At 35.2% G+C, this 27,317-nt stretch overlaps 1 long non-coding RNA gene across 1 annotated transcript in view; it reads left to right on the forward strand.

The window, feature by feature from the left end:
• LOC137393498 (uncharacterized) overlaps nt 1–25,618 on the forward strand; it is a 54,999-nt gene extending 29,381 nt beyond the window's left edge. The window contains exon 4 of the long non-coding RNA XR_010978300.1: nt 25,449–25,618. This is a non-coding gene — a long non-coding RNA (uncharacterized lncRNA). The remainder of the gene's footprint in view (nt 1–25,448) is intronic.
• The last annotated feature ends 1,699 nt before the right edge of the window (nt 25,619–27,317 follow it).

Consider the following 27,317-nt stretch of genomic DNA (forward strand, 5'->3'; position numbering starts at 1 on the left):
TGAGATAGTTAAATATTTATTTTAATAATATTTATTTCTGTTACATATCGTTGTCAAAACTGTTCTGCATTCAACACCACCAACTTTCAAACTGTATATTACAATATATTTTACTTGTAATATTGCATTTCAGAGCGATAATAAACATATTTCATTATTGCTGTTGTTAGTTAAATTACGTACAGTAGTTTAGGTCTACAGCTTGAATTAATATTTATTCTAACCAACAACCAACTTTTAAATTGTGTATTACACGGCAGCTTGCCATTTTACTTTTAATATTGCATTTCAATATAATAAGAGATTTAATAAACATATTTCATTATTGCTGTTGTTAGTTAAATTACGTACAGTAGGTTAGGTCTACGGCTTGAATTAATGCTTATTTTATTATTGAAAAACATAAGTTTGAGGTAGTTAAATATTTATTTTATTAATATTTATTTATGTTACATATTGCTGTCAAAACCGTTCTACATTCAACACAACTGTTATATATTCATATTGTAACACGTTCAGGAATAAAGAACCACAGGCTAAATAGACTACTAGAAGTTATAGCTACTGGAAGCTACGGCTTAGACGGCTATTAGGCTACGGCTTAGACGTCTAGGAGACACGTGACCCCCATCGCTATATAGTGACTGGAGACCAAGCTGACGGCCTCTTGAGATCAGGAGTTCACGGTGAGTGCTTTATTGCTCCCCCAGCAATATAACATGGCGTCGTAGGCAGGATTGTTCGGGGAGAATTGTGATCGGTGATACGTTATTATATTGTGGTGTAGTGGTGAATAACTGGTTATATCGGCCATCGATAGTGGTGATACAGTGGTTAGTGATTTTCCGTGGTGTATTTTCTGTGATAAGTGGGAGACACTATACAAGGTGAGTGGTGATTACATTGTTATAGAGGTTTCGAAGGGTGTTCGGAGGTAAGTTTAAGCTATTTTTGAATATGGCTAGAAATTTGAATTTTAATGACTTTCCGAAACTAGTAATTAATAGCGACGATGTTGGTGGATCATGGAAAAAATTGGTTAAATGGGTTTGATCTAAGCGTTGAAATGATCACACTGAGATTAGGGGAAGAAAAAGTTACAATAGATGGCGAGGAAGAAACTGTTGATGTATTTAGAGGTAGAATGAAATTAGTATCTTTGTTGAATGCCGTGGGTAAGGCAGGTAGAGCAGCTTTGACATCTTTAGGTTTTGATCAAAAAAGTGCAACTTCTACATACGAGGGAGCCATGGAACTTTTGAAAACTGTTTACGAATCTGAAGAAACTGTTTATGTTAAAACAATGAAGTTTGTAACTGCTAGTCAGGCTATAGGAGAAAATGAAAATGACTATTTATTACGAATTGAAGATTTAAGTAGAAAAATGACTTTTGGAACTGAACATGATGCTTTGAGACAAGAATTTGCTTTAGCTATTGCAGTTAATGGGTTGCGAGAATCTTCTCTTCGATCCCAGCTGATGCAACAAAATGACTTGAATTGGACTAAGTTTTCAGGTATCTTGAGAGCTAAAAAATAGCTAGAGATTCAGAAAGAACTATGGAAACCGTCAAAGCAGGCAATTTTAATGTGAAATTGGAAGTAGACGCAGTAGAAAACAAATCAGAGGACAAAGATAGTCAGTTTAAATTTGACTCTGATTCAGATAATGAGAAAGAAATGAATAGAGTATCTTCTAGAGACAAATATAAATCTAGAGGGTATGGTAAGGATAGGAAGTCAAGTAAATACGATAAAGACTATAGTAAAGTTAGAAGCTCTAGAGACTATAGTAGTTCATCTAGGGATTCTGTTAGAGAGAGACCACTTGAATGGCGTAGGAGAAGTAGAGACAGGTATTCCCCGAGGAGATATGATGATAGATCTAGCAAAAATTCTAGACGGTATCCATCTCCAGGGGCAGATAAATGCTATGGTTGTGGGGTGAGGGGACATGAAATCAGATTTTGTCCAGAGGTAAGATGCTTTTTTTGTGCTACCAAAGGGCACACAATTAAGGACTGCAAGGTACGTAGGAGTCAAAGGAGTGATAGGTACGAAAGTAGTGAAAGTAGAAGAAGTCCTACTCCCAGAGTAAGGTTTTCTGAGTCTAGTAATAGCAGCTGACTAGACGAGAAATTTGTCAGAAATTTATCTGTAAATGGTAAGGATATGGAATTTACTTTTGACACAGGAGCTGATGTGTCCACTATGACTGAGAAAGCTAGTAGAAAGCTTGGTTTGAATTTAAAAGAACCCGAGCAAATTTTGAATCGAGCTGATGGAAATAGATTGAATGTTTTAGGAGTAGCTGATGTAGCTATTAAAAGTACTTACAGAGCTATTGATACTTCTGTTTACATACTTGAAGGTTCTAGAATAAATCTTTTAGGTATGCCCGAGATTAAGAAGTTGAATTTGTTAGCAGTTATTAATGCTTTGTGTGCTAATGAATTTGACCCTTTGAAGGAATTTCCTAAGACATTCGAGGGACTAGGAACAATGCCTGGTATTTTTAGTATTGACATAAATAGGAATGCTGAACCCGTTAGATTGTACGCGCCTAGGCCTATTGCAGCAGGCTTGCGTGAAAAAGCTAAAAAAGAAATTGATAAAATGTTGGAAAGTAAGGTTATAGAACCTATAGAAAAAGCAACTGATTGGTGTTCTGGTCTTACCATCGCTCCAAAACAAGGTGGTAAGATTAGAATGTGTGTAGATTTGACCAATTTGAATAAATGTGTTAGAAGGGAAGTATATCCTTTACCTAGGATATCAGACATGTTGAGTAAACTGGCAAAAGGAGTTATGTTTTCCAAACTTGATGCTAACTCTGGATTTTGGCAAGTTAGACTTGATAAGAAATGCAAAGAATTGACAACTTTTGTAACCCCATGGGGTAGATTTTGCTTTAAGAGAATGCCTTTTGGGATATCTTCAGCCCCTGAATTTTTTCAGAGGAAAATGGAAACAATATTGAAAGGCTTAGACGGAATTGTGTGTTTGATGGACGACATTTTAGTTTACGGTAAAACTGTAACCGAACATTGGCAACGTTTACATAAAGTTTTAAATAGAATTGAGAAGTCTGGGATGACTTTGAGGAAAGAAAAATGTGAATTTGGATGTACCGAGGTGAAGTTTTTAGGACATTTGGTTAGCAGTGCTGGTATTAAACCAGACCCAGGTAAGATAAAAGCTATAGTTGAAATGAAGCCTCCGAGGAGCAAAAAGGAGGCCAGGAGATTTACCGGAATGGTTAATTATTTGATGAAGTTTAATAAAAGGTTAGCTGGTTTATGTACTGCGATTTATGGAGTAACGGGTAGTAAATCGGAATGGTATTGGGGTCCTGACCAACAAGAAGCTTTTGAAACTGTCAAGAAAGAAATTTATAATAGTCCAGTATTATGTACTTTTGAGATAAATGCTAAACATAGAGTTTCTGCTGATGCTAGTAAAAATGCACTAGGTGCAGTTTTGCTGCAGTATAACGAGGAAGGTGTGTGGCAACCTGTAGAATACGCTTCTAGAAAAATGACTGAAATTGAAGGTAGATATGCCATGGTCGAAAAGGAAGCTTTAGCTATGACATGGGCATGTGAGAAGTTTGATTACTATTTAGTTGGTAGAAAATTTGAAATAGAGACGGACCATAAGCCTTTAATTGCGATTTTAGGTGAAAAGGATTTGTCTAAACTACCTGTAAGAGTACAACGTTTTAAGTTAAGACTAATGAGATATGATTATGATATTTTCCACACTCCTTGGAAAGATATGTTCATTGCTGATTTGCTTAGCCGTCCGAACAGTGGTGCTGTTTGTGATGAGGTAAGTAAAGCTGTTTGTAATAAGGTAGAAGCTGATGTTAACTCGATAGTTTCCTCTTCTGCATATGAGGACGTTAAAGAAGAGAAACTAAGAAAAGAGGTTAGTAAAGATTCAGATGCTCTCAGGTGTATAGAGTATTTATATTCTGGTTGGCCATCTGAAATGGATGGTTCTAGTAAAGAACTGATAGGTTTATATGGATCTAGAGAGAGATTAAGTATTTATAATAATATATTGTTATATGACTCTAGGCTGTATATTCTCAAGTCATTAAGACTGCAGTATTTGGAAATTTGTCATGAAGGTCATCAAGGCATAACGAAATGTCGCAAACGAGCTCAGCGTCATTTTTGGTGGCCTGGTTATAGTAAGGAGATTGCAGATTATATAAGTAGATGTAATGTTTGCATTATGCATGGTCAAGTTAAACACCAGCCCATGTATGAAGCAGAAATGCCTTCTAAACCATGGAAGGTGATAGGTTCAGATATACTTGTGTTTGATAACGAATATTATCTGATAGCTATAGACTATTATTCGAAGTGGATAGAATGTCTGCATATAGAATCTCAAACTGCAAGAGAGATAATTCGAGTGCTCAAGTATCTGTTTTCTCGATTTGGTATACCCAACGTTATCAGGTCTGATAATGGAACTTGTTATGCTAGTAAAGAATTTAGAAACTTTGGAGAGAAAATGGGCTTTATTCTAACTACTAGTAGCCCCCGGTATCCTTGTTCTAATGGTTTAGCAGAAAGCGCCGTAAAAATTGTAAAAGGATTATGGGAGGAAAGCCGAGATAAAGATGTGGCTTTGTCTGCGTATAGGACTACACCTTTGGCTTCAGGATATACGCCAAGTGATCTGATTTTTGGTCGAGCTATTAGATCAAACTTGGGCTTCCCTTATGAAAGTGATGTAGACTATGAACTATTTGAAGAAAATGAAATTAGACGTAAAAAGAAAATTAAGAAACGGTGGGATAAAAAGTATAGAGTTTCAAAGTTAGACGAGTTAAAACCTGGCCAAATGGTTTATGTAAAAGCTCCTACAGATGTAGGTTTAAGAGGTATAGTTTTGAGAAAGGATAAATCCCCTGAAAGTTACTGGGTCAATGTAGGCATGAGTGAAATACGCAGAAATAGAAAACATTTGTTTTTGTTGAATTCTGATGACGAGAACACATCGTCTGACTCTTCTGAGGAAAATTGTCTTTCCTTGGATAGCTACTCCTCAAAAGAGGGCAACTCTGAAATAGTAAAAAAATGCCAACGGTTTATCTGAAAGTCAGGAGAACATGATCCTTGATTTAGAGATCCTTGAACAAGGGGCGGAAACTCCTGGTGTGGCTGAGCACGTGGAGGAAACTCCTGACATCAGTGAACACGAGGAGGAAACCTCTGTTGTTGAGAATAGACTCGTTCCAGGAAATAGTAATGATTTGCCTAGAAGAAATTCTTGAAGTAAATTTGTGCCTCTTAGTAGAGAACCTGTTGTCACTAGCTCAGGTCGAGTTAGTAAACCACCTAAGAAATATGGTATGGAATATTATAAATGACCTTGTTTATAGTTTCAGATTGATATCAGACCAATCTTACTTCTCTATCACTTATGAAGAGTGCTGGCGATTCGCCGGGAGGTGGTGGTGCCGAGAGCGGCGGTGCAGGTAGAAACAGGGGTGGAGGTGTGAAGGTGACGAGGGATTCAGAAGGTAACACGGTGTTTAGTAAGCAGAAGGGGAGTGAGTCGGGTAAGAACCAGAGCGAAGGTAAGAAAGAAGTGTACGGTAAGCCAGGTAACATTAAGTGTGTTGTCTGCAAAAGCTTTAGAGACCATTATGCTGCTCAGTGTCCTGGATTTATTTGTTATAATTGTAAAGGTCAAGGACATTTTGCGGTAGATTGCAAGAAGACGTGTAGATTTTGTGGGAAGTTAGACCATTGACTTGAAGGATGTACTCTTGGTGGGTCTTCCTATAGAGATATTGCAGCGGGTATTAAGCGTAGGGTAGAGGAGAGTAACAATAGGGGACCGGATTCTAAGTTGAAGAAGCCTAGTTCAAGTTTACCCTTTGTTGCTAAGATGGATAGTTTTGTAGAAGAGATGGAGTCGGAGTCTGTTTCGACCGAGGCTGCCATCGAGCAGAGGAAAGCTATGCTCTTGCATAGGAGGAGACAAGTAGAGGAGCAGTACAAGCGCGCATTGTCTGCTATAGAGAAGGACGAGAGAGAGTTGGAGGAGGAGATTGAGAGTGAGAAGGAGTATAGAGAGGCTCTGTTGCACTTGGCTGCTGTAAAGCAAAAGAGGGCTCAGAGGAGGGGTGCAAGGAGCGCGAGTTCCGTAACGACTACTAGTAAGGAGAGTAAGGTTGAGGAATCCAAAGAGGAGATCCAACCTGAAACCTCCGTTGTGAGAGTAGTCCCTAGCAGAGATGCTAGTTGTGAGGAGAGTAAGGTTGAGGAACCCAAAGAGGAGGTCCAACCTGAAAGTTCCGAAAAGAGTGGCAATGACGACCAGCTTGCTGGTTCTGAGCCAAAAGTTCATAGTGGCAACGACGACCAGCTTGCTGGTTCTGAGCCAAAAGTTCAGAGTGGTAATGACGACCAGCTTGCTGGTTCTGAGCCAAAAGTTCAGAGTGGCAATGACGACCAGCTTGCTGGTTCTGAGCCAAAAGTTTCAGATAACCTGGAGGCAATGGAGGAGGAACATGAGAAGGCCGATTGGTATGGGGATACTGCCAGTATGGAGGAAGGCGATTTGCTAAATGGAAATGAGGTAGATTGAGATGGATTGGGGTGCGATTAAAACTGTTAAATTTGCGATAACTGATGACTGAAGAAAGACGAGTAAGTAAACAGAATATTGGGTGAGTAGAGAGATATTTAACTCATCTTCGAAACGGTAACTATGATTTGAAGCTTTTGTGATTATCTAACCTGCTTGGCTTGATAACCCTGCTTCATTGAATTTAACGCTCCTCTTGAGAGATTATGTGTTCTGCTAACAGTGGTTGCACTTGGGCAAGTTTGAGTATATTGGAATTAGAGTTCGTATTTGGATTTTAGATTAAGCGGTGTAGTCTTGAAAAAAAAGGGCATGTTATATATTCATATTGTAACACGTTCAGGAATAAAGAACCACAGGCTAAATAGACTACTAGAAGTTATAGCTACTGGAAGCTACGGCTTAGACGGCTATTAGGCTACGGCTTAGACGTCTAGGAGACACGTGACCCCCATCGCTATATAGTGACTGGAGACCAAGCTGACGGCCTCTTGTGATCAGGAGTTCACGGTGAGTGCTTTATTGCTCCCCCAGCAATATAACAACAACCAACTTTCAAACTGTATATTACAATATATTTTTTGACTTTCAACATTGCATTTCAGATATATCATAAACATATTTGATTATTGCTGTTGTTAGTTTAATTACTTACAGCAATTTAGGTCTACAGCTTGAATTAATATTTATTTTAACCAACAAACAACTTTCAAATTGTATATTACACGGCAGCTTGCCATTTACTTTTAATATTGCATTTCAATACAATAAGAGATAAAATAAACATATATCATTATTGCTGTTGTTATTTAAATTACGTACAGTAGTTTAGGTCTACAGCTTGAATTAATATTTATTTTATTATTGTAAAACATAAGTTTGAGATAGTTAATTATTTATTTTATTAATATTTATTTCTGTTATTTCTGTTGCGCCTTTTTAGAGTCGTGCTCCCTCAAATTTATTTTATATCATCTCAAACAAGTCTCATTTACATTATACTCTGTCAATTCCTGCTGATAACTACTTTTTCGACAACCAACAGTACCCTTTCTTTTTTCCATTATTACTTTGGTCGGGGGCTGTATGACAGTGGAATTTCTAGTAATAAAATATATGTAGTTTTGTGATAAAAAATTGCGTGTGTGTTCTATGGAATGACAAACCTTGGTTCAGTTTTTCAGTTTGGTTGAACCAATATGAACATGACTAACAACTGCAACTTTTTAGAGATGGGTACCATACCTGATCCTTCTGACCAAACCTATACTGACCAAACCTACTGACGTCAGAAACATGGAATAAATTACTTTAGCATTTAAATATTTGAAGCAAAGCTTTAATTTTCATAGAGCATAAATTTTCTTACATAATTCCATATCTGCTGTGCAAAAATTCACATAACAGTTAAGGCTTCTTGTTGCATTTGTTATTACATTTTGTAGTTGAATTTCAGCCTCATTGAAAGTTAAAATAAAATTTTTTATGGTATTAACAACTGAAGATAACTATAAAGATTCTATTTTCAATACTTGTTTAATTATGTCAAATATTGTCTATAATCTGACAACATGTATAGGCTACACCCAAGCTGTTTTTCTAATACAAGTATACAGTGTATAGTCTGAACCCACTGTTTTCTCCATTCGTTCAATACACCGTAAAACCTCTATTTGAACGCCACTTACATATGAACGCCTCTTCGACATCCTTTGATCTTAGCGAACCCATAATAGCAATTGATCAGTCAAAAAGTATCCACAAAAGGGTGGCAATACTGGCTCTGTTACCTCAATGAAATTAATTCTTTCACTGTTTATGTTGACATCGAAGTTCGTTTTCCAACTTTGAACGTGTTCATTTTTTTAGTCAAAATTTTGAAATCAATGCCGTAGACATCATTAACAACTGTATCAGGCTAATAGTAATTTTCTGATGTGAACTTGATACTTTGACGTACATTCATGTGAAAAACAGTTTACATTTACAATGGTATATGAACCACTACTTTTAGGCTAAAAGTTGTGGTTAGCAATGCAGCTAAAAGTTTACCATTTGTGCGAAATGCAATGCGTAAAAGCTTCGCTTTTGTTCGAAAGATTGTTTGGACACTAATATCGACTAATCCTGCAGTGCAAAAGAAGATTTGATGTCAAAAAACAATGTGGAAAGTGTTGAAGCCACAGAAACCAGATAGAAGCCACGATAGCCAGAAGTTGTTCGTACCATCGAAAGCAACAGACAGAATGCAACTGACCGAGCAAACGATGCAAATACTTTTGTTTCAAAACTGTTAACTTTTACTTTTGCATGTATTATAGTAGTATTATAGGTATGGTTTGTTTATGTAGCTTGTTGTTGAATATAAACCTGCGCATTTGATATATTACCACTATACAACATAAAAGTTTCAGATGAATAGCGTATTATTTGATAGAATGCTTGCGATTATCTTAACGCGGCTTACAACTGATCAACGCCCATAACACCTCTTCTACTGTATATAAAAAGCTATAGGTTAGCTGCAAACTGTAACAAACATGTCAATGATTGCATTAAGCGACATCGATAAACATAGCTATAGAATGAAAATGCCTTTTAAAACTTAAATTTAAAACGCTCACAAATTGCTAAACACGACACATGGCCCTAGGCTATAATATCATCACATGTTTGTTGCAAGCAATATATATCAATTGATAGAAATATATCTTGGCTTCGCAATGCAGATTTATCAGATCTTTGACGAGTTAGCAGATTTATTGCATCAAAAAGGATTAGCGTAGCTTCGCTCAAAGGAGAGTGCAAAATATAGAGACATTCACTTCACCCGCGAAAGGGTTAAAATGATTTCAGAAAACTGACAAGTCTTTAAAAAAAAACAACTATTTAAAAATGCAATGCCAGCCTCCATTTGAACGCCACCTCTATTTGTCCGCCACCTCTATTTGTCCGCCACTATAGGGAGGGTTAAAATTGAGCGCCATTGCATTCAAGAAGAGGTTTTACAATTTGTTGTTAGACCTGAAGCTATAAACTTTGGGCAGCAGGTTATGACTCATACCCGTAAATAAGCTAAAGCTTTATATAAAAGTATAAAGTACTAAGCCCTTCATCGTAGGAGAGGACATACTTACTGTCATCGCTATACAATTACTCTAATAGTCGCAATGGAAAGCAACTGTAGTCAGGCAACTGTAACTTACATACACGAACTTGCATGTACATTTCAAATAAAAATATGTACATACACATAGATACATGAAAATGCATGTACATTCATGTCTATATTGGTACATACACACTCCTACATAAACATACATACACTTACGTACTCGTATATACTAGTAGTATGTAGAGAGCAGATCTACACACGTTTGCACTTAAAGTGAGATTTTAGGTACATTTTAGCCCGAGAACCTCGGAGAATGGTGTTGTCTGATGGAAAGTTTGGGGGGGGGTAGGTGTGTGAGTGTTGGGAGCTAAGGTTATAAAGTTTGAGAGGAATTGTGGGAAGGATGCGGTGCTGGTCGAGAGGAATTGTGGGAAGGATGACGTGAAGAGGGCGATGGTTTCGGGTTTCGATGCGATGGGTTTGGGGTTCGGGTGTCGACGAGTTGAGCGATCGATCGTTGAATGGTTGTGGTTGGGTTGGCGACCGGTGGGGTGAACGGTGTTATGTCGTTTCGGTTGAATGAACGCTGATGTTGGACGAGTTCGGGCGTGTCTATTCGTGGAATCGGTTAAGTCTCCCTTCGTTATAAAACTCTTTAAAGATGAGTAATAAGAAAGGGGAAAGTCGAATGATTTATTCATTATGAAAAATTTCTTTTGAGAAGACATGAAGAGTCTTTATAGAAAACTAGATGATATAATTCAAATTTCTCCAATACTATTTATTAGTTTTGGTTTTTTTTCGGTTAACGGTGAATTTTTACGAAATATAATTCAGTTAGAACATAACCCCTCGGATTGTACTTATGGTATAGCTAGTTATGAAATTATTCAAAGGTTGGGAATTACTGAACGACTTGTTCAATGGGCTAATCCATCTTCACGGTTAGCGAGATATTGTGTAGGCAACTCAGCTCATTCAAGGTTTTGTGGAAGGAGAGCATCGCCTATTAAGTTTGTTTGTCATCATCCACAATTCGAAGAAAATAATGGTAGATTTACAGCACCAATTAATACTTCCACTACTCGATCCACCATCAGAACTACACACACATCCAGAATTCCTACCACCACCACAACTACACTCGCTAGTACAATTCCTACTACCACCACAACTACACTCGCAACCATCATTCTAGCAAGTGGAATCACAACTCTTCCATCATCTGAAAATCTTAAGGAAAATATAACTAATATCCCATTTGTACCAATAGCCTCAAGATTATATAATCCGAATAATGAAGAAAGAGAATATGGAAATGAAAGTTTTTCTGTAGAAAGATCCACCATCAGAACTACACACATTTCCACAATTCCTACCAACATTGCAACTACGGACGTTACCACTATTCCAGTGAGCAGAATGACAACTCAGACATCATCTGAAAATCTTAAGGAAAATATAACTGATATCTTATTCATACCAAGAGCCTTAAGATTATATAATCCAAGTAATAAAGAAAGAGAGTATGGAAATGAAAGTTTTTCTGTAGACAAATTACAGGATGTCGAAATTTTTTATCATAATCACATGCTGCTGCTAAAGTTGTAATCTAATTTTCATGCTTTCCTAAATTTTTATTCCACAATGAAAATGATATGTGAATATTGTATTGATTTTATTTTAATAATAGTATCTTAAAATATACAATAAAATATAAATTCTCCATCTTTGGAGGTGAAGATTTTATTTCTAAAGGTTCTATTGATTTGCATATATATTCATTCAAAAAAAAATTCTTTCTTATAAATACTAATTGCCAGTTTTCTGTGGAGTTGAAGAGCTTGTCACTTCAGAATATTGTAATTCTTTCTTATCGAGATAGAAGTATGTGTTGCTTGACTCGCTTTTCTCATCAACTTCTTTTTGTTTTGCATCATCACTGTTTAAATATATAAAACATTGAGGATTGAGAAAAGATGAAATAAATGGATAACTATATATCTTTGGTTTTAAAATTCTCAAAATCTACTTACCAAAATATACATTAAGCTAAGCCATCGTATACGTTTTGTCCACATGTACAGGAAGGTAATCCATCTATAGGATAATCCAATGGTAAATCCAATTGCAACTCCGTTTCATTATTTTGAGAGTTTGTTTCTTTCGAGTTGTTTTTTTCATCAGTTTCCTTACCATCTTCTTGATACCTGTTTAATTTTTTGAAAAACCATTGAAAATTGAGAAAAGATGATGTTGATATGATAGAATTCGGTATAAATCAGTTACCCATAACTGAAATTGTACGGTGTTTAAATTCTTTTCATATCACAATATTCAACAGCTCGCTGAGCATGCGAGAGAAAGATAGCCGTTGGCTGTTATTATTATTACATAATATTATTAAGCAGAGCTTAATAATATTACGGTGTGAACCTTATAGCTATTACATTGTGGACGCTTGATTTAATAGAAATACGACTAATTAATTATGAAAATATGTTATAACAGTAATTTACCGTTGTATCAGTGATCGCCCACTGCAGACTGGTCACTCCTTCCTGGATGTACTCAGCCTGCCGTGACCAGGCACGGATTTCGATGGTAAAGATATAGGACGAACACCGTCTCGTGGAAGTGGCCTTCACCGGTCGAGAGTCCATCCCAAAAAGGGAAAAAGAAAGATAGTTCGAATCTCCCGGTTAGATGTTGCATCTGAAGACCCACGAGTGCAAGGACTGTGACGGGGGGAGGTTATCAGTGCTGCCCCTATTAAGAGAAATAACTCACGCTTTACCAATGTGACGTAGGCCAGCTACGCAATATTATTGGTCGTACTAATCGCGCCTAATACGCTATAACGAAATGTCAACGTGGACTACAAGATGGCGGATCCAAACCATAATGCAATTTCCTACGCAGTTCCGACTTAGATAATGCAAAGGTCGAATTTCCCAGCAATGAGGAGATAACTCCTTTTCGGTAAGCAGAAACTGACAAAACGAGATATAACATTGTATATAAAATGAATAATTATATATTCATATAAAACTTTAGAATTTAAAATTTCAAAATGTACTTACCAATGTACACATTGTGCTAATCCATCATATACATGTCCACATGTACAGGAAAGTATTCCGTGTGTACAATATTCCCATGGCGTAGTCCAAATTTGAAGACAACTATCCGTACATTTCCATTCTGACATTTTACCCTTCTCAGAATTCTGTTAGCTTATGAAGAGTGTTATGATAATAATGATTCGTTCTCGATTGCTTTATATAGTTGAACGTCTGTAAAACGCTTGAGTGAGTTTAATGAAAATTTATAAATAGATTACAAAACATTCCTCTATGCTTACAATTTCGCGACAATGAATTTCGCGAAATTACACATATATATTATATAGTCAACTTTCGCGAAATTGAATTTCGCGAAAGTGAATTTCGCGAAATTGGATTTAGCGAAATTTTACATCATATATGTTATATAGTCAACTTTCGCGAAATTGAATTTCGTGAAAATGAATTTCGCGAAATTGGATTTCGCGAAATTTCACATCATATATATTATATAGTCAACTTTCGCGAAATTGAATTTCGCGAAATTGGATTTCGCGAAATTTCACATTATATATTATATAGTCAACTTTCACGAAATTCAATTGCGCGAAAATCTGTTTACTATTTTCACCTCATTAATTCCTTTGGACACACCCATCATTCTTCAATTCATTATATAAGCGTTGCATGATCTGATGGAATATTCTGCCTCCTTAACCATCTCTTGATGCCTACTTATATACAGACTTGAGAATTTTGGTCGATCGAGCGTTGATACCATAAGGTTTGTATGCTTCAGCTAGAATTCTGTTAGCCGGCTACTCGCGATTAAGTTCGTTGAGTGTCGCTGTGTTTGGGCTGTTGTGTGGACAAGCGCCTTGGCATTTGACCTGATTGTTTTCCTAGGTTTACCTATGGAATTCTCCTGTTTGGTTTGGCTTAACCATTCCATAACAGTCTCTCGACCAGTAAATAGATGAAGATGATGAACTAGTAAAGGGGCATACATGGATTAATATGTGGATTATTTTGAGGATAGCTCCAACTCAGCGTGAGTATATCAATATATAAAACTTATATCAAAAAAGTAAATAATATTCGGTTGTATTTGTTACCAAGTTTATTTCGATATAAAGTATATATGTATATTCAATTGTAAAATATAGAAAAAAATTTATGTCAGTTCTTCTAGTAATTTAACAATTTGGGAAGTTCCTTGAATATGTACATTGTCAACACCTTTATTTTCTTCGTTATTGAGACTTTTACTAATTTTTCCATTTCAATCATATCTATCTAGTATAGTTTTTCGAACTACATGATCTCGTGTATCTGTTTCAGAAATTTTTAGCATAACTGTTAGAAAATCTTCTATTGAACATCCTCTGCTCCAAAATATTGCAAAGAGAAGACAGTAATCTCCACATGTTGTTGAAAGAAATCCTTGGAGTAGAACATCATTCCATTTAATTAACTTTATTCCAGAAAGTTTTAAGATTTGAGCGACATCTGGATATGTTGAAGGATCCCGTCCTGTTGAATCGAAATAATTAATTTCGGATTTTGTTTGAATAACTCCTATCCAGTGTTCTCCTGGTTGATAAGAATAGTGTGTGTTAAAAATATATATTCCTTCATTCGATAAAAATTGTTCTTTAAATTCATTTCTTGCACAGACAGCAAAAAAATGATTATTAGTCATGTGATCTTGGGAAAGAACATCGAAAATATTTGCTGTATTCATCCTTAGAATATGCTTCCACCACTGAGTCGAACGCTAAATTCAGAAGCTATTTCCATCATTCCATCTTTTTGTATTAATGTATTAAGATAGACATTTTCTGGTGTTGCAGCCCGAAAACCGATATCGATTGTTAGTGAAACATGTCTCATTAAATGAAAACCTTCGGATGAGAGATCTCCTGTCAAATCGAAAGCGTATATTGCAAGTCCAGTTTCATATTCAGTCAGTCCAATTCCACTTCCTTCAGAAGAAAGATCTTTTCCCATTGCATTTAGAAGTTGTACATATGGTCGAGTATACATTCTAATTTCAAAATTTGGAGTATATCGTTTTCCAAAAGGTAGTCCATCAATTTGTAGTTCTACATGACTCACATCGTAATGACCAAATTTGAAAGGATTACGATTGTATGATCCATTTTCTCCATCGTGTGATGAAAGTGAAACAAGTATTAAATTTAGTGTTATCAGCAATTTTAATTTGAGTATGGGTTAATCCAGTATTCACATTATAAGATCTGGTGTACACCCGAGAAAGAGGATACTTTGCATTAACACCATTAAGTAGTTTTTCGTTATGTAAAAGCTGAATTGTTTGGTTGATTTTTAATTTTTGAAGATGAAGTACACATTTCGTCAACTTTACTTTTCCCCCTCCTCCAGGAGCAGCTCATGCTGCCATCAAACAATAACTTGGTTTACTTCGGTCTAGTTCTAATTTACAATTCAATCCTGGAATGAGATATCTTTCCTGTTGAAAAATGCTAAGATGGAGTCGTCCAAAAAACTCAAATGTGTTTGATCCTCTAATAAGATTCTTTCTTGCTGTAGTCGCAGTATTATCGAAATCCGCACCATCTTTTGCAAGATTATCATCTTGAAACCATCCTTCTGCTTTTAATTGGTATTGTTTTGCTTCTCTGCTATTATTGAGAAGGGTTTCTATGAACGATCTCATAGGATAATCACTTGAATGTTCAACAACGGATCCATTAATTTTGAATGTTGCTGTTTTGATTAGCGAATGAAAAAACGCATCCCCTGGTACAACATTTACGTTAGCAACAGCATTGTCTAAATTGGAACCATCGTCCTTGACTACTTTTCCTTCGATTTGCAAATATTAATTACTTAAATCGATATAGTGATCTACATCTCCAGGTATTTCAATTTCAATTGGTCCATATTCACTGAGTCGTGACGGACCTAATTCACTATAATGTCCGTGCTCCGCCGAACTATGTTTGCCCGGAACATCAAATATACCCAAACTTTCGTTTATCGTAAAAGGAGAACCCGATATTTTTAAACCTGTTGAACCAATCTCTCCAGAACTCATCTTTCACTATTGATGTATGTCAATGAAATGAACTAAAAAATATTGAGACAATAATATATAAAACATTTCAAATTTTAAAAAATATTTGGAGTGGCTTTTCTCCGTCGCTTTGCAGGTTTGCTACGGTTATTTAATTTTCTTTTCCCAGGTTTTCTAACTCTTGGAATTACTACTTCATCTGTTTCTTCTTCTTCTTTTGGTCTCTCTACCATGTTATTAATTAAGATAATTGGATGCAGCATCTAACCCTTTTTTCCCTAATGAGATAGCCGTTTTTTTTGCTAGAGGCGCAACAGCTTTTGCTAATTTTTTAAATATTCCTGATAGTCGTCCATTTCCCATCACTCTTTTTCCTTTATATGGTGTCAATCCGCCATTTCCTGTTTGATTAGACGTGTAATATTGAATGTAAAAGTTTTTTGAGTCTTCTGGAGTATATGAAATTAATATGGAATTCATTGTTTCTTTCTGAAATGAACCGTTAGTATAACCTTCCCTCCATCAAATGGTACTTTTTCTCCATCACTTGTTATAAGGGTCTCTATCACATCAGTAGAAATTTTATCTACTTCAACGTAATGCGCTTGACTGAATTCTGTATAAACTCGAGAGAACTTCTTTCCACTTACTGGGACAACTCGTAACAATCGTACATTTGCATCTCCAACGAGTCTGTTACTTACAATTGATGAATATACGTATAATGATGTAAATCCATAGTTGATATCCGGAGATGTGATGTTTCCGTGTTTTCCCACATTATAAGTTATCTTCGGATCTAATCCTAAGATATTTGCGAAATCTTGTGAAAACGAAACCTGAACACTCGAATCTCTTACATACAACATAGATTTGTTGGATATTTTGTCGTATTCGAATTCTATAGTTGGATGGAAATTGAAAGATTTTAGAACATCACGAGCTCGTTGAATTACTTCATCTATATCTTCGTATCTTCCATTTCCAATTTTTATGTCGAAACGACGAAATCTCCCATTAAGTTCCGCTTTTGTGATGCTTATTATCCCTTCTACTACATTTGGCCAATTATTTGAAAACGATATATCTTTTAGAGCAACTTCCCATTGTCCTTCTGTAAAATCTACATATCTGGCTAGTCTAACTGTAAAGTTTGAATTAGTATTTTTAGGAAAGTCACTAAAACTAGCATCAGAAGGAAGAGTTACGAACTCCGACATTTTCAATTCTTTCAATGAAGTTCAATTCCTTATCATCCTCTTTTATTTAACAAAATCTCTTTCATTGACTCAGCTATTGAATGAATCAGGATATCCCATCCATTTAACGAGTATTTCCTTTGTTCTTCCTCGTTTCCGAGATTTGAGAATTTTCTCGATTCGAAAAAATGCGGGTTTTTTTACTTTCTGTAGTTCATCTTCATAAAAAGTTCCATCAACCGGTTCGTTTGCCAAATCACGTAATTTATAGACAATCGGTCTTTCAAAATCAAGTACTTCTACAATTTGAAAAACTTCAACCGTCCAATTTACTGTGAAACCTCTTTCGAAAGCTGTTCTAGCTTTACTAATACGAACGTAATCATCAATATTGAATTTGGGAGTACTGTCAGAACTATATTCTCCATTTTCATAAATCCTATTCCAGATTCTTTCTTGATTTTCATAATTTACATCATTCGGTTTTATTCCTAATGTTGTGTGAATAGTATTGTTATATGCTTTTACCATTTGTGGTAAAACATCAATATATCTACGTTCATCCGAATATGTCATGAATCTATACATCTTCATCCGTAATGTTTTGTTGAATCGTTCTATGATGGAAGCTTTAATTGTCTCATTCTCAGATGTAAACCATTTTACTTTATTTTCTTTCAAAACTTTTTTGACATCTCGATTATTAAACTCTTTTCCTTTGTCTGTTTGAAACACTCTATAATTAGTTCCATCCAATACTTTTTTTAAGGCTTTTGCTACCAATATACCTGATTTGTTAACAAGAGGCTCTACCCATGCTTTTCTTGAAAAAACATCAATCATTGTAAGTAAAAATGTAATTCCATCATTTTCAGCTCGATGAGATCTAACATCCATTAAATCAGCCTGTAATTGTTCACCAACTCCTGCAACAATTGTAGGTCTTCTTCTAAATTTCGTTTTTATTTGTTTGTGTAACGTATAAGAATCTTAACCACTTAACCAATCTCTAACTTCTTGTTCGCTTTCTTTTCTCCGAAGTGCTTCAATCAGTTTTTGTGCTCCACCTAATGAAGATGGTAGATCCGGGGTATAATAGAATTCATTTAGTAAGTCGTCCATTTTCCTCTTGTTCCTACATAAGGTTTTCGAAAAGACGATCTATTCGAATTGGATTTTGATTTATTTGATAAATTCGAGTTCGACTCCTTGATAATTTTTTCAAATAGGTTATATTGTTTCTCAAATGAACTTGGAGAAAAGGGAGAAGATACAATTGAACTATCTTTAACACGAATCTTTCTTTCAAGAAGATTTCGTAAGTTCTCAGGTTTAATCTCTCCTGTAGATCCTGTTATTTTCCCGGTTAAAGAATCATAATTTCCAGACTTTTCCAATTTTTCCAGAAGTTTTTTCGCTTTAGTTTGATCTTGTTTTGAACCGAAGTCTTCAACTATTGAAGAAATGGAATAAGATCTAGAAGAATTTGACGATGGTTCTTCTTCGTTTAACTTCGGTTGTAATAATGTGTCTTCTTTTTTTGGCGAATCTTTTAAAACTGTAGAGTCTTGAGACGAATTATCTTCGGGTAATTCAGGTGTATCTTTCTTTAGAGTTTCTTTTGAATTTTGTGGAGCTGAAGGTGTTTGTGACATCATTGAAATCGGTTTTCGAATAGTCGGAGACTGTTGAATTGGATAACTCCGAATTGAATTCATTTCATCTAAAAATTTTTGAAGTTCAGCTGCATACAAATTAACTTTGTTATAGTCTGAAATAGTGTTATCGTTATTAATTTGACGCATCCTATCTCTGGTCTCCTTAACCTTACTTACTCTTGGATTTTCTAATGGATTAAAACGAAGTGACGAACTATAGCCATCATTGATAATTTTTGAATCCTGTTGACTTTTAAATTGGTTCCTTTTGTACTCGTCTTCAGAAACCAAAAAATTTTTTTTTGTGTACTTAGGAAAGCTCATCTTCCTGCTGAATGATTAATACAAGTTAAGGGATGGCTTTATAATCCGTTTCAATAATCCTCTTCCGTTTTGCAAAATCTTTCGTTTATATTTAAGCGGTTTGTTTTCATCGATAATATTCATCAACTCCTTTTTATGTTGACTCAGAGAATGGTATTGATTTTTCGTTAAAGGTACATTCCCATATATAATATTTTTAACAATTTCAAGTAATGTTCTAATTACTTCTTCTTTCATATGAGGTAAAGCAGAACTTGCAAGTTCATCTGTAAGACTGTTCAGTATTTGCAGAATTACTCTGTTTTTTTTCATTCTCTTAGAAAGTGGAGAATTATCCATGATAACTTAATTATCTTCTTTTTCGTGGTTTAAACAATCCTCCGAGCAATGGTTCAACTAATCCTGGAAGTATAGCATCCGCGATCGGACCTAGTAAAGCTGATAAAAACCCTCCTTTTTGCAAAAGTTGTTTCTTTTCCAAATTCGATGTTCTAGGACTAATCAGTCGAGCGATGTTCGTACTTTGTCGACTCAAAGCTTTATACTGAGCATCAGTTAGTCGTTCTTTTCTTTTAATGAGTAATTTCACACAATCAATAATTGCTAAAATTAAATCCGTTTTAGCATTTTTAATAATTGATTGTTGAGAAGAAATAGAATCTCCAACTAGAGATAATAAAGTTAGTAAATTTTGTTGAATTCTTTTTGTTTCAGCCATATCTATGTGATAATTTTAGTGATGTTATAGTAATCACTCAGAGGAAGATACAGAAGTAGTATGGTGATTATTTAAAGAGAACTTGGAATATATACTTGTTTTATTTAATTATGGAATACCAATCAAAATCGTTTGCTTAATTAGGCTTATAAATAATCATAGGCGTGGAGTCAACAGGAGGGAAATTTCCCATAATTCTCATTGTATCATCGGTTTCTTGTCGGAGGTCCAGTCTCATGAAGGAATATGGTGAAGATGTTGTATCTCGGTAGGATTCCTGAAAATATTTAACTTGTCCAGGAAAAACTTGTTTTCCTAAAAATGTGATTGATGTAGAATCCCTGGGGTTTTTTCCTATAAAAAATAGTGACTATTCAACGAAATTGTTCTAAGTTTACCAAAGAATAAGTTTTGTGTAATAGTAAAAATACTAATATTTAGATGGTGACTTTCTCGAGTATACAAATTGTTAGCCATCTTGATATTTGATGATAATTCCTCCATTAGATCATCAATGATCATCCATCTATTTTCTCCATCTTTGGGAAAAGTACTCGGATCTTTCAATCCTTCATGAAATTCCACTCCTTTCATATCCTCAAAAGCTTCCTGCCATATTCCATAGCAATATATAATTTCGATTGGAGAAGGGGTAGATATTAATTGAGATTGTTCAATCAACCGTTTAACGAGTTGAGTTTTTCCTGATCCTGTGGTCCTGTTATCATAGATGTGAAAGGAGAATGTAACCTCACATCAATTGATTGTAGTCCGTCTTTCTCCATGTTTTGATAATTACTAACATTGAAGTTTTCATTTCAACTAATTATAATGATGAGGAGATGTTTCAAAAATCACACTTTCATTATTCATAAGATTTTGAAAAAATACTTCTACATAGTTCACAGTAGCATTCATCTTTTCTCCTGTAATCCGAATAAAAAAATATTCAATCAAAGATGAAGCTACAGTTATTGCAAGTAATATTAAAACCCCTCCAAAAAATTGAAGCAAACTTTGTTGAAGCGGTTTTGATGTAGATTTAGTGATGTTATCAAAATGTTTATGTAATAATACAGCCTCTTCAACTAATCCATCTGTATTATCGTTTTCTTCTTCACAAGATTTGTAAACTTTAGAATTATCCTTATGAATAGTTTCCATAATTTTATATATTTTTATATTCCTTCTAGTTGAACGAAATTTTTCATAATGAATAAATCATTCGACTTTCCCCTTTCTTATTACTCATCTTTAAAGAGTTTTATAACGAAGGGAGACTTAACCGATTCCACGAATAGACACGCCCGAACTCATCCAACATCAGCGTTCATTCAACCGAAACGACATAACACCGTTCACCCCACCGGCCGCCAACCCAACCCCAACCATTTGACGATCGATCGCTCAACTCGTCGACACCCGAACCCCAAACCCATCGCATCGAAACCCGAAACCATCGCCCTCTTCACGTCATCCTTCCCACAATTCCTCTCGACCAGCACCGCATCCTTCCCACAATTCCTCTCAAACTTCATAACCTTAGCTCCCAACACTCACACACTTACCCCCCAAAACTTTCTATCAGACAACACCATTCTCCGAGGTTCTCGGGCTAAAATGTACCTAAAATCTCACTTTAAGTGCAAACGTGTGTAGATCTGCTCTCTACATACTACTTATACTGTTGCATGGGCAACAGTATATACAATGCATATGATGCAGGAACCTTGGATAAAAAACAGAGAAGCTTTAGAAGGCAAAGCCTCTCACACTGGTTTCCAGAAATGGTTGGTTTTTTAAGCATTTTAAGAACCTAAAGAAAATCTAAATAGATACAAAGAAGGGTGTCTTGGGGAGAAATCTTCTTACTGCTTCTAGCTAGTGAGCACGTAGTGAGTGTTTATAAAACGCATTTACGTACATACATGTACATACAAATACATTCACATACATACACATACATACTTACACGTACATACACAGACATACACATACATGCACGCAAATCCCTGTACATAAATATGCATATGCATACATACATACATATAAATACACATACATACACGTACAAACTTGTACAAGCACATACATGCACGTACACACCCATACATACCCATACATACACGTATATACTCGTCCATACACGTACATACTCGTACATACACATACATATACAAACACACTCACACATACATGTACATACTTGTACTTACACATACATACATGTACACACTTGAACATGCACGAACAAGCATGCAAGTGCACAGACATACATGCATGCATATACATGCAAACACAAGCACACATGTATGCACACATGTAAAAACATTTTCATACATGTACATGTTTTTACATACATATATATATATATATCTTTTCAAACACTATGATACTTGTACATACACAAAAATACACAAACTGACATATATTTACACATACATACATGTACATACCGATACAAGCATACACATATATGTTCAAAATGTACATACACAAACATACATCCACAACAAACATGCATGTACATACACTTACATTCCGGTACAAACATGTATATGCAAGTACATACACGGACATGCAAGCACATTCATGCACACACCTGCATGCTTGTACAAGCGCATTCATGCATGTACATAATTGTACATACCTGTACAAACATGTACATACTCATACCAACACTTGCATTTTTGTACATACACGTACATACATACACATACATGCATGCACATACTCTAAAATACTCATACACACGTACATACTCATATGTGTACATACAAGTACATACTTGTACATACATGTGCGTGCACGTACATTTGGGCGCATGCAATAATATACATGTACATGCGCGTACATTTCTGTACATGCACGTACCTGCACCTACATGGACATACATGCATTCGCATGCACGCACATGCATACACAAACCCCTTTGAAGTTCGGGGTTTGGAGTTTCATTACAGGTACATCATAGACAACTCGTTTTACTAGCGATAACATTTGATATGACCTATCTAAAAATTTTTGTCTTGTTGATTGGCTAAAGAAGAGATCTTATATTTGTTGCTCATGGGCTCTTTTCACATGTATCACTCGTTACGTCACAAATGAAGCACCCGCGGGAATCTGAGATTTTTAAAATAAGGCCTCGTTCAATCGCATATATCTCTGGACAGGTTTAGTCTACAAAGACAAAAATGACATCAAACTGTAGCTGATGTTTTAGCCTTTTGTTGGTCTTAATTTTATTAAATCAAACCTGTTGACGCAACCACATCTTTAAGTGCCACCTTTAACAAAATGCCAGTATTAGGGAAGGGTTGAAAAATACATCGCTATGGCATTCAAATAGAGGTTTTATGGTATATATATGATAAAGATTAACTATCACTTATGGTTGTTTTGTATCTTCCATACACATTTTTTTTTTTAGTCATGCCATCTATGACCATCTGTACTATGTACATACTATACTATGTACATACTGTTCTCTGCACCCATTTCTTGTTTATTCATGTTCTTGGTAGTCATGTTTACTTTTGTCACTTCTTCTAATTCTAATTCCTCTTTAGTCCATGTCTATATAAACTTAACAGCTATTATTATTGTTACAACCATATATGTTGTTTTTTGTAGAAACAAGTATTGTATTCCCAATTCTGCTAAAACTAGTTCCACTATAGCCATAGAGTATCATAACTACATATTATTTTATCATCATGCTTTTACCTGTCGGTTTAGAGCAAACATTTTCTAAGCTGATCCTCATATCTAGTTGAACTATAACTCTGCTTGTAGTTAGTAATTTTTAGATATTTTCTATTGTAGATGCTGAGGTTGAAGTACAACCTGGTGATTCATCAATCAACAATGACAGTGATGAAGGTAATCCTACGAACAAACACGAGAGCAAAGCGATTGTTTGGGAGAATTCATGTCAACTTAGTAAATATACCAGACAATTATCATTGTTATGTTCTCTAGATGGCCTATCATGTTTATTGTAGGAGTTGCTGAAATGATAACAAAACCAGGATCTGATGGTTGTGCTGATAATCTCTACCCAACTGGTCAGTTAAAGAATTATTAGATAATAGTACCAACTGCTGTTGATTAGCTCAGATGTCCAGTGCCTCTTAGCTGAGTAAATATAATAATTACCTTCCTTTATTGTCTCACAAACTGGTTTATTAGTAAAACTAAAATACTAAACCTGACTATAGTTTATTGTGTCATTTTATGAAGCGTTTTGGAAAATCTTGGAAAAAAATATAGCGACAGGCTTCTAACGATTTTTATAAGCTGAGTTTGTCTGTCGGACACGTTTGGCTCCTGGTCTTCAAAAACGCATGACCAGAGCATAGATGACCAGATCATGGGTCAAGCGCACAGTTACCTATTGGTATTCATAGAAATGTAAAAATTTTCTCTATCAGTTTGTCACATGATAGCACTTGTCCTTCAAGTTAGCTTTTTACTGCAGTCAAACTAAATTTGGATGAAACGCTTTATGAGATTTTTTTTCATATGTTTAAACTCACTTTAGAAGCTTTTTCTATTCATTATATTAGAATTCATTTAGTACAGGCTTACAAACCTGTTCGGTTTGCTTTATTAACAATATGTACCAGCTGATTCCAAGTAGGTACATTTCTGATTAAACAGCTGATTACCGTAGAACCTTTAATTGAACACCACCTCTATTTGAACATCACCTCTGTTTGACCTTTATGATGGTAGATGAATGACTGGTTTTAGGCCAATGGTTACGTTTAGCGAGCAAAACTTTTACGCTTTGCATTTGCGCTAAATGCAATGCGTAAAAGTTTCACTCTGCCAAATCTTGTTTGGCCGAAAATATCGACTAGTTCAGCAGTGCAAAAGAAGGGTTAAAGTCAGAGGATATTTTGGAAGGTACTGGGCCATCAGAAAATGTTTGTCCCATCAAGAGCAACAATCAGAACGCAGCTATGCGAGCAAACGATGGAACTGTTTTAGTATAAAAACACTAATTTTGGTTTGTGCGTGTGATATAAGTACGGTTAGTTGATGGCATTTGTTCATGAATAATTATTTCTATCATTTGTTGGATTATTATATAACATATAAGTTTGAATATTGGTAGCATATTATTTGATAACATCATTGCGGTAATCTGATTTTAAAATTAATCGACGCTCGTAGCTCCTCTTCCATTGGCTGCAAACTGTAGCAAACATATCAGTGAGTGTGATGAGTTTTTATGAACATTGGTAAATACAGATATAAAATAAAAATATGACTTCATATTTAGAATGAAATAAAAAAAATTGAAAGACTAAAAACCCTTTCATTATGAATGCTTTACATCTGATGGTTGGTCCTTGACCTTATATTGTGTGTTTGAATTGTTACATATAATATATTATTCATGTTTGCAACAAAAACTCTTAAACAATCTTTTCATATCTATTCAACGCACATTCAGTGTCAAATATGCTCGCCGCAGTCATCTAGCAACGCACATGAGAACACACACTGGAGGCAAACCATTCCAGTGCAATATTTGCAGTAGTGGATTTACTCATCGTTATAGTCTATATATTTGTATATATAGATTATCTGAAATATAATATATATAATAATAAATCTGAAATATAACTGACTATCGTTATAGTCAGTTATATTTGCAGTTGTAGATTTAATCATTGTAGTAATCTAACAAGACACATGAGGATTCGTACTGGAGAGAAGCCATTCCAGTGTAAGATATGCAGTAGTCGGTTTGCTGAACACTCCAATTTAACAAGTCATATGACGACTCATGCATGATAGAAGCCATTTCATTATAGGACATACAACTGTACACGTTCAAATATACTTGGACTCACTTGTATACTCTTATTTGGTTATGTATACATTGTATAGGGATTGTCTTTTTTGATGTGTAATTGCATCTGTTGTATATTGAGTTATTATTTACTTATCTAGTTGTGGTATAATATATGGAGTTTTGTGATCAAAAATTGCATGTATGTGTTCTATTGAATGATAAGCTTCGGTTTAGTTTTTCAGTTTGGTTGAACCGATATGAACATGACTAACAACTGCAACATTTTTGGAGATGGGTACATTGGCTGATCCTTCTGATCAAACCTACTGACGTCGGAAACATCGAACCAATTACTTTTGTAATTAAATATTTATATCAAAACTTTAATTTTTAACAGTCTAACAGTCGAACAATTCCATAACAGCTAATGTTTCTTGTTCTGTTGAGTTGTTCCGTTCAGCCTCATTGAGTATCTTGCTGGCCAGCTTAAAGGTTAGAAAACACAATTTATGGTATTAACAGCTGAAGATAACTATAAAGATTCTGTTTTCAATACTTGTTTAATTATGGAAAATATTGTCTTTAAGCTGACAACATGTATAGGCTCCACCCGAGCTTTAAAGGCTGTTTTTCTGTCACAGGTATACAGAGTGTATAGGCCGTACCCACTGATTTTTCATTTGTTTAATACACCGTAAACCCTCTATTTGAACGCCACTTACATATGAATGCCTCTTCGACATTCTTTAATCTTTGTGAACCCATAATAGCAATTGTTGAGTCAAAAAGTGTCCACAAAAAGGTGGTAGTAATGACTCAGTTACCTCAATGAAATTAATTCTTTCATTGCTTATGTTCATATTGAAGTTCGTTTTCCAACTTTGAAGGTGTTAATTTTTTTGTCAAGATTTAGAAATCAACACCGTAGACATCAAAAAGAACTGTATCAGGTTGATTGTAGCTGATTTTTTGGTGCGAACTTGATACTTCGACGCACATGTATGCGAAAAAGCAGTTTAGATTTACAATTGTATATGAACCACTATTTTTAGGCTAAAAGTTGTGCTTAGCAATGCAGCAAAAGTTCATCATTTGTGCAAAATGCAATGCGTAAAAGATTTCATGATTTGTGCAAAAGATTGTTTGGACACTAATATCGACTAGGCCCACAGTGCAGAAGAAGATTTGAGGTCGAAAAACAATGTGGAAGGTGTTGAGTGCACAGACACCAGATAGAAGCCACGATAGCCAGAAGATGTTCGTACCATCGAAAGCAACAAACAGAATGCAACTGGCCGAGCAAACGATGCACATATTTTTGTTTCAAAAATTGTCAATTTTTGTTTCTGCTTGTATTACAGTAGTATTGTAGGTATGGTTTGTTTATGTAGCTTGTTCTTGAATATAAATCTGCAGCATTTGATAGATTACCATTATACAACATGAAATTAGCAAATGACTAGCGTATTATTTGATAGAATACTTGCGGTTATCTTAACCCGGCTTACAATCGATCGACGCTCATAACTCCTCTTCTACTGTATATAAAAAGCTAGTGTTAGCTGCAAAGTTTAACAAACATGTCAATGAGTACATCGAGCAGCATTGTTAAACATAGCTTTAAAATGAAAATGCACTTTAAAATTTAAATTGAAAGCACCAACAACTTGCTAAGCACAGCACAGGGCCTTAAGCTATAATATCATCAAATGCTTGTTGCAAGCATTTTATATCAACTGGTAGAGATATA

Source organism: Watersipora subatra, chromosome 4 (assembly GCF_963576615.1).
Source record: "Watersipora subatra chromosome 4, tzWatSuba1.1, whole genome shotgun sequence".
In the NCBI taxonomy this organism is placed as follows: domain Eukaryota; kingdom Metazoa; phylum Bryozoa; class Gymnolaemata; order Cheilostomatida; family Watersiporidae; genus Watersipora; species Watersipora subatra.